The sequence below is a fragment of the Canis lupus genome, chromosome 10 (genome assembly GCF_048164855.1).
Source record: "Canis lupus baileyi chromosome 10, mCanLup2.hap1, whole genome shotgun sequence".
Taxonomy (NCBI): Eukaryota; Metazoa; Chordata; class Mammalia; order Carnivora; family Canidae; genus Canis; species Canis lupus.
In genome coordinates this window covers 57,381,094-57,394,053 of record NC_132847.1, presented here as the reverse complement: position 1 = coordinate 57,394,053, position 12,960 = coordinate 57,381,094, and the positions used below count along the sequence as shown (strand labels likewise).

The 12,960-nt window shown below is 46.1% G+C and overlaps 1 protein-coding gene and 1 pseudogene across 1 annotated transcript in view; one reads left to right on the top strand and one right to left on the bottom strand.

Annotated features, from left to right (window-relative positions):
• Positions 1-12,960, top strand: part of GABBR2 (gamma-aminobutyric acid type B receptor subunit 2) — a 370,018-nt gene that overhangs the window by 246,552 nt on the left and 110,506 nt on the right. The gene's annotated exons all lie outside the window — the stretch shown is intronic.
• Positions 1,656-3,126, bottom strand: LOC140641998 (large ribosomal subunit protein eL22 pseudogene; annotated as a pseudogene).

The window sequence follows — 12,960 nt, the reverse complement described above, 5'->3', positions numbered from 1 at the left end:
TTCTCAGTTGCTAGCTCACAGTCTAGCCTATACTAGGCTCTCAGCTCATGGTCAGTGAACAAATACAACACAGAGATTTTTATCACCACCTGTCCCTCACCTCCTCAACATCTCCTAAGAGCTTTATACATAGTAGATATAAAGGAAAGATCAGTTAGCTGGTGGGATGGATGAGTGGATGGGGGGGCGGAGTGGGTGGGTGAGTAGACAGTTGGAAGGTTGAGTGGATGGGTGAATGGATGGATAGATGCGTAGGTGGTTGGATATATGAATGGATGATGGAGAGACGGGAATATACAAGGATAGATGGGTGAGTGGATGAGTATGTGGGCGGATGGGTGGATTAGGTGTGTGGGTAGATGGATGGATGCATAGATGGAGTGATGGCAGGTGGGTAGATGGGCAGGTCAGCGGCTAGACAAAGACAAATGAGTAGGTAGGTCAGTGGGTAGATAGGTGGGTGAGAAGGAGTGAGTGAGTGAGCAGCAGGACCAAAAGAGGTAATTGCAATTCCTATGTGTCTGCTTCGCTCTAATCAAAACACATTTTCTCCGGGAGAATCTACAGAGGTGATGGCCCTGATGTCTTGACTCCTCTTCTGTACAAGTCCTGACCTCTAGAGAGTGTTTGCTGTATTTTCTGATGTGAGACCCCATCTTGTCAACTGACTCATGGAAATACATGTTTCATTTCATGCCATTATTCTTCACTCACACTTCACCCTTTCAGGGATCGGGCCTCATTAAAATCTGTCCTCTACCCTGTTCCTCTTTGAGGAAGTTCCTTGTTAGGGCATTTCTGCTGTGAAATGTATCACACCAACTGATGTGAGTGCCAACCTGAATGCTAAAGACTGTTATTAGCAGATTTAGCCTAGAGATGTTTCAGAGTTGTCAGTTCTGATGTACATAGGATTATATTTTCAAACATCATCACACATCCTCTATGACAGACTTGATTACTGTGATGAACTAGTTTTCTTCCTTTAAGAAATGTTCCAGTTGCAAAAATGATTCTGAAAGCACTGGTGAAAAATGCCGGGCAAAACTGAAGTGACACTATCTCATTTGGGTAGCTCATTAACCATCCTGAGAGAGGCAGCTCAGTGTGGCAGAAAGAGCACTGGACGTGGAGTCTGCAGACCTAGGTTTACGTGCTGTCCCCTCCATCTTAGCAGTGGTGACCTTGGAGAAGTCTCTAGTCTTTTGCCTTCTCTTCTGCAAAATGAGACCAGTAATCAAGAGCCCCTTGCTGGGTTGCTCTGGAAATGAATTAAGGGAGGTGCGTTACAAACTATAAAGTGCAGTGTATGATTGAGGGATCCCCCAGTAGAAGAAGAAAGAAAGCCATCATGTCTCTATATCATTTGTTTTATTTATTTATTTATTTATTTTGGTTCCCAAGTTTTATTCCAGAGCTCAAAAAAATATTCCAGTTAAATAAATTTTATTTTTTTTAAAGATTTTTGTTTATTTGAGAGAGAGAGAACAAGAACACAAGCAGTGGGGAGGGGCAGAAGGAGAGGGAGAAGCAGACTCCCCGCCGAGCAGAGAGCCTGATGCAGGGCTCAATCCCAGGACCCTGAGATCATGACCTGAGTGGAAGACAGATGATTAACCTACTGAGCCACCCAGGCATCCCCAGATAAATGAATTTTAATTTTCATCTTCCTCCTCGTCCTCCTCATAGTTAATCTGGAAGTAACACAATTCATAATTCTCTTTGCCAGTAGCAACTCCATGCAACCAATCACAGAGACTATTCTCTTTGGATATTTTTTGATAAGCTATTTCAAATACCTTGTTGGGAAAAGGCATGTCAGATGTTACAGTAATCTTGCTCTCCCTCCTTTCAATGGCTAGAACCCCTCTACCAAGATTTACAGCTTTGCCATTCACTTGGATTCTCTCTCAAAGAAACTGCTCAAAATTGGCAGCATCCATGATTCCATCTTCTACAGGGCGGGGTGCAAAGGTCAGCCTCAGAACTTGCTTCTTTTTTTGCCCCCCTTCACTCCAAGCCTTTCACAGGTGCCATGGTGGCACCATGTATCGCTTTGTTTTTGTTTTTGTTTTGTTTTTGTCTTAAATAAGAGGAGAAATCAGATATAGTGAAAAAATTAACTGTATGTCCGAGAACTAATAAAACACCCTTTCTGGGCCATGGGATTTTGATTATCAGTGATGGAACCATGGTGTAAAAACCTGGCACAACCACAGGGAAGTGGCTGTTTCCCTTTGTTCGTTCATTCCTTCTACAAATATTTCCTACCACCTATAGTATGAGAGGCATGAGGAGGGGGATGCTACAGATACAGTGTTGGGCAAGGCAAATGAGGAGACAGATGGTAAGCAGATATTCACCTGAGTAACTATTTGAATGTAGACTATGGAAAGTGCTCTGAAGACAGCCCACAGGGTATTTTGAGAACTTATGGCATGGAGGCCTGACCAAGGCTAGGGAACGGGAAAGACTTCCTTGGAAAAAGAAAAGACAAGACAAGACTTCCCTGGGGAGATGACTTTGAGTTGAGATCAAAGAATGAGTAGGAGCTAACTAGGCAAAGGGGGACAGAAGGGCATTCCTGGGAAAGGCAAGAGCGAATGCAAAGGCCCTGGAGTGAGAGGAAGTGTGGCACCTTTGAGAAAGCAAAAGAAAGCCAATGCGGCTGGAACAGAGTGGCCCAGGATGAGCCTGGGGAGTGGGCTAGAGGGGTTGGGTGGAAGCCAGATCACGACGCCCCTGTTATCCTAAGACGAGTGAGACCCTGTGGAAGCATGTCTGGCAAGGGAGAAACTGATTGCTGTTCTTAAGAAGCTTCCCCTGGCTGCAGTGGAGAGAACAGATTAGAAAGAAGCAAGAGCACCTGCGGGAACACCGGTACTAACCTGTGGTGAGTGGGGAGGGAGAGAAGCAGGTGGATTCGAGGCATGTTTTGGGAGGAAAAAATGCCAGCCATGACAGAAAAGAAGGGCTGATCAGGGGTGTACTTCTAATGCAGTTACTTCTCATTTTGAACTGAATGGCTCTCAAGTTCCGTATACTGTAAACATTGCTACAGTACATGAAAGAAAGGGAGCTATCCACTGTGCAGTTTACCATCTGGAAAATGTGAAAATTGTTCATGGTGGTCCAGGGGAAACTGGATGCTTAGTTACCCTTCCCGATCCTGCAGAAAAATATTCCACACAGGCAGAGGCAAAGAAAGGTGTGCTTGCTAAAAGCCAAGAATGCAAGTGTGCAGGACACCTTTGTCTGAGCCTTTAGGTGCTTGCGGTCCATAGGGAAGCAGACTTAATGTAAATGGCTAGAACCCACTCTGGCCTGTCTGCAAATGAGGTTACAATGCCAGTGCCAGGGAATCCTCCGTGTTGTGCTGCCCCTACCTGCCGAACAGGGTGACCTCAAGTCCAGCACACCCCCCACCATTCCTCTAGTCTTCCCTCTGGGACCCTGGAAGCATCTCAGTGTCTTCACAAATGGTCCCTTGCATGGCCCAGGGCCACAGCTCCTTGGTGACATCCAGTGCCTGCAAGCCATTCATGGAGGCCTCTCAGCACAGGATTGCCAGCTCCTTGTTCCTCCGGGCCCCCACAGGGCCGTAATCCCTCAGTCCTCTCTGGGGGAGAAGGCCACTCTGGCCCTTGCTCAGCTGGGCTCAGTGCTGTGTGGGAGCTGACTTACCTCGGCTGGTTAGAGCCAACTGTGTACGTGTCTTCCCAACTTCCTGTTCTGTGATGTCACATTAGTAGTGTGAAATTGGTCGTGACAGGAGCATTTACACCACAGTAATCAGCGAACGCTACAAATCAGGACTTCTCCGCCTCCTCCTCGGAGAGCTTTTTGTTAAGCATTTCCTAGCATGCCACTGACTGGGCCTGGAGCTCACGTGCTGTGTCCTGAGCTCCGCAAGCTTGTCTGTGAACACAGTCCCCTTAGCTTCCTACGGGGTTCAATCCCTGGGGTCAGGCTTAGAGACAGTGACCACATTGTCCTCTCAGCCCCCACTCCCTACCTAACACACCTAAGTACCAATACCAAACATTTCATTGTCTGGGGGCTGTGGCCTCAACAAGCATCTGACAGGGCTAGGCTCTGAGTCCTGTCTTAGGTACAGTAGTGACCCCTATTATTACATAGCTGTGTGTTGGAAGAGACTGGATATACTTTGTTTTTTGTTTTGTTTTCTTTTTAAAGATTCTTATTTACCTATTTTGTGTGTGAGAGAGATTGAGAGTGCGTGTGCATGCATGAGTCAGGGGAGGAGCTGGAGGAGAAGGAGAATCTTGAGCAGACTCTGCACTGAGCACAGAGTCCAATGCAAGCCTCGATCTCACCACCCTGAGATCATGACCTGAGCCAAAACCAAGAGTCAGACGCTCAACCAACTAAGCCATCTAAGCACCCCTATACTTTGGAGAGACTTCAAGGACTATTTCAAGGTTCAAGGGTGTCATGGCAGAGAGAATCACTACCTGCTAGAGATAGGATGAGACCAGTAGAAGAAGGGGCATTCATTCTGTCAGTGATTGACTAACTCATACCAGGCCCCATGTTTGTGGGAATATGGGAGAGAGTAAGACACATTCTACACCTGTGCTGTTCAGTGTGATCACCCCTCGCCTCTTTCAAGAGCATTTAAAATGTGGCTGGTACATAAATGTAAAAAAACACACCAATTTAAAAAACCTAGTACCCCAAAAATATAAAATATCTCATTAATAATTTTTATATTCATTATGATTAGAATGAGATTATTGTGGATAAATCAGGTTAAAAATTTAAAAATTGACATTAATTTCACCCATTTCTTTCTTACTTCTTAAATATGGTTCCTGGATTCTTTAAAATGACAGATGTGGCTCATATTCTATTGGTCACCATGGTTTTTGGGGTTTTTTTGTACTTTCTTTTTACTGGAGTTGGATCTGCCAACATATAGTATAAGACCCAGTGCTCATCCCATCAAGTGCCCCCCTCAGTACCCATCACCCAGTCACCCCATCCCGCTGCCCATCTCCCCTCCCACTACCCCTTGTTCATTTCCCAGAGTTAGGAGTCTCAGTCACCATGATTTAACATTTGAGGTCAATCCTAGGCCAGAAGAATAAACTTCTGGTCAAGACAATTGGGCTGGACCTCAAAGGACAGATGAGGTTTGGAAAGTCAGAGACAGTGGGAGCTGGGAGGAGAATGTTTTATAGAAATAAGCACTTGGACCCTGCCCTCTAAGAGGAGTAGTGCATCCCTTTCGACTTAAAAAACAATACCTCTCAGTAGTTTTTTTCAAGAAACAGTGGAGATATGGGGCAAAGATATAGCCCAGTAGAGCGCTCATGGAAACATGGTCTGTCTTGGTGTGGACAGGGGAAAAACTAGAAATAACCAAAATGTCCAATGCTTGGGCTGAGCTAAATAAATGTTGATGCATCTATACAGTAGAATTATTGGCAGATATTAGAAATAGTTGTTGCAGAACACTAATGACTTAGAAGACTGTACGTATAATATTTTGTTTAGTGAAAAAGGGAGCAGATTGCAAAGGTGTTTATGGCAAATCCACACTTTTGGTAGCAAACTTTTAAACACATAATGACTAGAAGAAGGTACTCCAAAATGTTAACTGTGGTGTCTCTGGGTAGAATTCTTTCTCTTTGCTTATTTCTCTTTTCCAAATTTTCTACAATAACTATATATTACTTTAGGTCTTGGTCTAGGAAAAAAAAAAAGACTTAAATAACATATTAACTTTAAAAGACCTAGACTTTATTCCAGTCTTGGCCCTTACTAGCCAAGGAACTTAATAAGCTAATAAGTTCTTGGAGTCCCTTTGCCCATCTGTACAATAGGTATATGAATACTTGGCTCACAGGGTTGTCATGAGGACTAATTGACACATCACTACCTGGCACCTGTCGGCTCTCAGCCATTATTAATATTCTTTCTCTCTCTGCCCCATTCTATCTTAGATGGACTCTGATTCTCACTTGGAAATGAATGGAGCAGGGAAAGAAGAGAACATGTCCTGCTCTCCTGTAAGCCTCAATCTTCTGAGCCTGGAGGAACTTCTTTCTCCTCAATGCCAAACTCTAGTGAGCTGGATCCCCACTAATTGGAGTCCAGTTAACTGAGGGCATATTATGTCATTTAACTTTTAGTATGCAGGAAAAAAATATGTAGGACATTGCCTAACATAGGCTAGAGGCCAGCTTGAAAAACTCTTGAGGTCTAAGACCCTAGATTACATACAAGTAATGACTGTTGTGACAGATCAGCCCTAGACTGTGACTCTAGTAGACCCTTAGTGTAATAATATGAAGAATGCAGAATCTTGTATATGCATATGGATATATGATCTACATACATGTATATATGCACAAATATATTTTTACAGGCACACAGGGTGTGATAAAACAGTGACCTAGATACTCCCTCAGGCACACAGGGTCTTTAGTAGGCCATATGTAGTGATAGTTAATCCATGGAACCACTGTCAATTCCCCTTTAGCAGTCTGGCAGGGTCCCTGCAGTATGTACAGGCTCTACAGTGCTTTCCGAAATGTACCAGAAAAATTGCCTATTCATCCTCAAATCAAGTAATTCTATCAACTAGCTTATGAAGAGCTGCCTCGTAATCCATGCTTAATGACCTTAGCCACTGGACAGCTGTCTTAGGAATTATAGTCTCTTGCGAACAGAGTATTCTGAGGTTCTAAACTTCAGTGTAATAGAAACATGTCCTATTTTCCCCCAGCAATGGGATGTGGAGATGTTCAGCTTGGTGTCTTCTCCTTGGGCTCACTCTCCTCAGCCCAACTTTTGTGAGGAATAGTGACCATCACAGGAAGTGGGACTTACCAAATGTCTCCCCCATGGGGCAGTCAGCAGATCTCAGTTGGGGCTGAGCTCTGTGCCTCCATTCATCTATAGGATGAGAGGGATATTGGCTGGCATGGTCAGAGAAGGGGCCTCTAAGGCCTCTTGTGACTCTGAAGTAATGAAAAAAGAAATGTTTTTAAGATGGGAACCAACATTTACTAAGCCCCTGAAGTACTGAGTTTCCTGGGGAAAAGCCCTACCTGTGAAGCAGATGTGCTTAGTACCATTTTTTTTTTTTTTGGAGTTCAGTTTGCCAACATATAACATAACACCCAGGGCTCATCCCGCCAAGTGCCCCCCTCAGTGCCCATCACCATTTTAAAGAAGAGGCAACCCAGTTCAAGAGGCCTTGTGGCATGCCCAGGCTCACGAGGTGGGAAGTGACAACTGTGCCTTGGTTCATAAGAGGGTTTCAGGCCTGATGTTAGTCACCTCTAATACCCTTGGTTTGGGTTTTTCTTTTGTTTTGTTTTGTTTTGTTTTTTACACTCTTATCCACTCCCCCACCTCCCTCGGTGGAATTCTTTGGAACCTAAGTTTGCACTGTCACACCAGCCATATTTCTGCAGACAAATCTCTACAGGTATCATCTCAACTCCTCCCTCCACCTGCTGAGCTCTGCTGACTCTCTGAACTCCCAAGCACTCTCTTCTCTCCCTCCTCTGCCACTCATTTATTCTGGCTCTCACTTTTACATTCACCAGATTATTCTTCTTAAATAATCTGTGACCATGTTATTCCTCATTAAAGGCCTTCCATGGCTCCGCACTGCCTACAGGATAGAGCCTGGCATTTTAGGAGCTCACCTCCAGTCATAACCTGTGCTTCCAGCTATTTCTCTCATGCTGCTCTTTACACAGAGGGATATTAAGCTACTCTCCCACACACACATCAAATTTTCAACCTTTGCAGCTGCACTTCTGGGTTATTGGGGTCTTTTGGGTTTTTTTTTTGTTGTTGTTGTTGTTTTTCTTATTATCATCTTCTCAACCATGGATTTATTCAAAGAGTGATTTTTGAGAACTTACCGTGAGCCAAGCACTGTACTGGAAGCCAGGAAGACAGTAGTGAACCAAACAAACTGAAATCCCTTCCTTCAAAGAGTTTACAACCTAGTGCAAGGAGAGAGTCAATAATCGACATATTAAGTAAGTAAATTATATAGTATCTGAGAAGGCAGCAGTTGCTATTTAAAGAAGAAAAAAGAAAGAATATGCAGGAAAGGAAGGAGAATTGGCAATGGCACCAGTGGAGGGGAAGCAGAGAGAAGTTTTAAACAGGATAGCCAGAGGAGGCCTCCCTAGGAAGGTGGGGCAAGGAGGAGCTGTGCCATGACTAGGGGAGAAGTGACCCAGGCAGGTGGACACCAGCGTGGAAGCATCGGTGACAGTGTCTGGAGCACTTGGGGTAGGAGGAGCTTCTAATCCCAGCCAAGATGGAGGAGTAACAGGGACTAGATTTATCCTCTTGCCTTAAGCAACTAAAAAAAAAAAAAAAAAAAAAACAGTCAAATCATGTGAAACAACAGTTTTCCAACTCCAGACTACAGACAGGAGAGGAGAGTGATCCCTAAGAGAAGGGACACAAAGGACGTGAGCCTTATGATTGTCCAGCTTACTACCTGGAGAGTTGCCAGGCCACGGCACAGGAAGGGTGGCCCAGACATACCCCTGTGGCCCACCAAGCTGATAATCTGAATTGAGACAGTTGAAAATTTGAATGAAGAGAGACTAGGAAGGCTAGAATTTGTGGGCAGAGTAGCAGAGGAAAGAGCTACATGAAGAGGGGAGGGCAGCTGAGAGCTGCAAGGGGCTGCCTCAAGTCTTCAGCTGTGGGCTCACTGGCACCTGCTGATGGAGTAAGGAAACACCTGAGACCTGGGAATGCACCAGCAGAGGATCCTCAGAGCTCATGCAAGGCCAGGAATCTTTTCTCTTCTCACCAGCCAGGGTGGAACAACTTCATAATGCACAAGGAGAGACTCAGAAGGCTATTGTCACAGTAGTAAGGGTAAGATCAACCCTAGACTAAAGGTGGCTCTGATCTCACCTAATAAGGCTTAGAAGCAAGCCTCATAGGGGTCAAACTCATTTCAACTAACTTAGCTATGTCCTGGACAAAGCTTAAGAATATTTAAAGGAATATTCAGAAATATCTAGCACCCAATGATGGTCTGATATCTGGTCAAAATTATCAAGCAGGCAAAGAAGCTGGAGTGTGTGGGAAGTGTGAGGAGGCCAGTATAGCTCAAACGTGTCAGTGAGGGGAGAGGCAGAGACACACCATCAGAGAAATCAGAGGCCAGATCTTATTGGTCTCAGTAAGCCCTGAAAGGTCTTTGGCTAACTCAGTTGTCAGGAGATGTTTTCTTTCTTGCCTCCTCTACCAGACTGAAAAGTGCCCCTGCGTGGCTCCAAACTTGTAGGGCACCATGGAGCAACTGGCCTGTCCTTAGCAGGCTAGCCTTGAGCACACACCTGCCCATGACCAGCCTTCCCACTGCACTCCCAGGAGTATCGGAGAAGCAGGAAGAAGAGGAAAGTATGAGAAAAAAAAGTACTGAAAGGAGGACATTTCCCATTTGGGACAAGAAGGGGCCTGGGGACCTGCATCAGCTCTGCCTTCCAGTCTCAGATCCCGCCCCTGAAAGATGTGTGACCTTGGAAAACCTTCCTAACCACCATGACCTGTTTGCTTGTTTGATTAAAATTAATAATTGAGTGCCACCTACTTCTAAAGAGGGTTTGAAGCAGCTTTTGATAACAGGCATATACACAGCAAGGCCCCTGAAATCTACAGTCATATAACGTGAGGACAAAATATATTCTGAAAACCTAGGCTAGTATAGTGAACTTAATGATGAATTTAAATGAGCCAGCTGCCAAGTGATAAAGAGAACGGAACCTCGTTTTCTCCATGTGTAAAATGGGATTAATGATCTCTGCCCAGCCTACCCCAAAGAGCTGTTATGAGGATCATCAGGGCTCTCTGGATGAGAGCATGCCTTCAGGACTCTTCTGCAAGTAAAAGAAAACCGTCCTCACTCAAAGATAACAGTGAAGTCCAGGATGAGGCTTCTCCATCTCTCCATCCCAGGGGCTGCTTTCTCCTGTGCCAGCTCCATGCTCAGCCAATGCACATTACTTCTGGATCCCATCATCACTGTACCACGTCCAGCAAAAGAGGAGGCTCGTTCCTGCAGCAATGCCAACAAAAAAATCCCTGGAAGTGAGTCCCTTTTGCCTTGATTGGCTGGCTTGAGTCACATACCGGTCCCTGAACCAATCACTATAAGCAGAGCACCACACTGATTGGCTTAGTCTAAGTCATGTGATTCAGCTCTACATAGAGTAAGTTTCCTAGAACTTCTTCACCTCAGAGTGCGGCCAGGTGGGTCTCAGTTGGCTCTTCTCTCTTCTCACTCCTCCAACATATCCATTCTCTGCCCTTCTCTGTGCCCTGGGAAGCTTTTCTTATGGTCAGCGTCACCCAGGACCCCTTGTCCTCAGGCTTCTGGGTAGATTTAGCCAATGGGAAGTACAGGCAGGAGATTGGAAGAGAGAGAGAGAGAGGTCAGGGTGCAGCCCCCAACCTTGCTTTAGTGCTGTATCTCTTGAAATAAATGTGCCCTCCTCAGAGCTATGGATCTTCTTTGTGTCTCCACTCTTATAAAGCTCTGAGGACACTATTTCTTCCCTTGCTCCTCTGCTCTGAAGCATATAACAGCTCCTGCCATTGCTAGTCTATGGGCACAGCACTGTCTTTTGTCTGTTCCCATAATCTGCTCCCTCACTCTGTAGTAGTCCTTAATTAAGTGTCTTCCTTTGAACCATGCAGGGTGAATTCTCTTACTTCCTGTGACCTTGTATTTGTTATCTGTTGCTTCATAGCAAATTATCCCAAAGTATAGTAGCTGAAAGCAACAATAAAGATTTATTATCTCACATAGCTTCTGTGGGTCAGGAATTAGGGAATGACTTAGCTGGAAGGTTCTGGCTTAGGCTTTTTAATATAAGTAATTGCAGGCCAGATGGGACTGCAGTCATCCTAAGACTTACTGGAGCTGGAGATTTGTTTCCAAGATGGCCCACTGACATGACTGGCAAATTAATGGTGGCTATTGGGAGAAGGACTCAGGTCCTCACCACATGGACTTCTCCATAGGGCTGCTTGGGTATCCTCATCATATGGTGACTGGTTTCCACCAGCATGAGTGATCCAAAAGAAAGCAAGGCTGAAGCTTCAGTGTCTTTGTATGGTCTAGTTCTGGAAGTCACACACTGCCATTTTTTAATATCCTACTGGTTACACAGACCAGCCCTATTCAGTGTGGGAGGGGACTTTACAGGGTGTGAATACCAGTGGGTGAGAATCACTGGGGCCATCTTAGAATGTGGCTATCACAGCCCCTGGCAACATCATCTCTAAATTAAAATCGGGGTACTATTATCATTCAAAGGGGATTAAGTGGTGAGCAAGAAAAATAAATGCCCACTGCACGGTGTTCAACAGCTATAAACCCAGTGCAAATCCTATCAATATAGGAAATTGAGACTTAAATTCACCAGCTGGGTCCATAAGTCAAGCAACGGTCTTAGAAGACCCCCTGTGGTTGGGAGTGAAGGACCCCTCAAGCCCACACCAGAGGCAAGAGGGAAGAGAGAACCCTTTTTATGCAAAAAGATTCCTAGATTTATCTTTCTGAGCTTCCACTGGCCTCACTCCAGCCTGAAAACAGCTTCAGACACCCACTGCGTTTGTTTCAAGTCCACTCCTGGCATTTCTCAGCCTCCCTTCTGGTTTCTGCTGCTAGAAGTAGCCTCCTGACCCTCCTCAGCCTGAGACCACCTCAGTAGGCAGGGCTGCCAATAGCCGCCCTTCCCTCCCTCTCAGATTTTTCCCCTGCTGATGCCTGTCTCTTTGTTTCCTTCCCGGGAGAATTGATGGAAGATTTTTTAATTGATGGAAGATTTTTAGGCTTAGCCCATGAAGCCAAGTGAATAGTCCCCAACCCCCATATGGAGCCATCTGGGTTTCTAACGGGGAAGCTGAGCCAAGAGGGAGAATGGGTTCTCAATCAGGCATGCCAGGACACCTTCCTGCCAGCCCAGTCCGCTGTTGCCGAGGTGGAAGGTGGGACTGGTGACTCATTGGGATTAAGAGCTGAGGGCCACTGAGGCTGGGAGAAGCCTGGGAGACAGTCACATCAGTACGCCTTGCCCTTGCCCTGCCGCATACATATGCCCTCATGTGACATACACTTCAACTTACATACCCATTGACAGATGTAGACTCACACCCAGACTGTTGTACAGATGGAGAAACCAAGGCACACTCAAGATTTAGAGAGCCTCCTGCTCCCCCCCCGCCCCCCCCCCCCCAGCCTCTCTGTGTAACTTGATGTCAGCCATTGGGAGCTTGGAAAGGTTCTCAGGAAGCTCCATCTCTCAGTTCAGGGATGAGCACGACCAACCTCAGGATTTCTTCACATTCCTGCGGGCTTGCGCTCTCGTGGTTCCGCTTGAGCTGAGTTCATTTAGGATTCAGACCATCCCAGATCCCTGATGTTTTCCTCAGACCTGGGCCCCCTTGGTCCATGTAGGGAATGCAGACCCCTCCTCCGTTACGGCAGCCACGCAACACAAAACCGCACAGACCTGAGAGCCAGCCTCTTTTATAAGGGCTTGTGAGGGGTCCCAGGGAAGACTTGGGGGCCAGGCGGAGGGGATTTGCACCACGCAATGTCATTTGATGACTTCAAGTTGGACGTTGCTTACGCCTGACCCAGTTCATGCTCCGCCGGCCTCCCCACCTTCCGCTTCCCTTGCTGGGGTCTCACCGGGCCTCCTGCCCTTCTTTGGGCCTTCTTTGCAGAGAAGATAGCTCCCTCCTATTCCCCCTGCTGAGGTTCTTACCTTCCACCCAGGAGGCTAATCAAGATCTTCCTACACCAAGATCATTTCCTCTTGAGAGGGATTCTGGGCTCAGCTGTCAGGTAATACAAACTCTAGCTCCTTACAGGCCAGGAGACCACCACTGAAGTGATGAGGGGGCCCCAGACTAGAAGCCAGGTGGCCCACC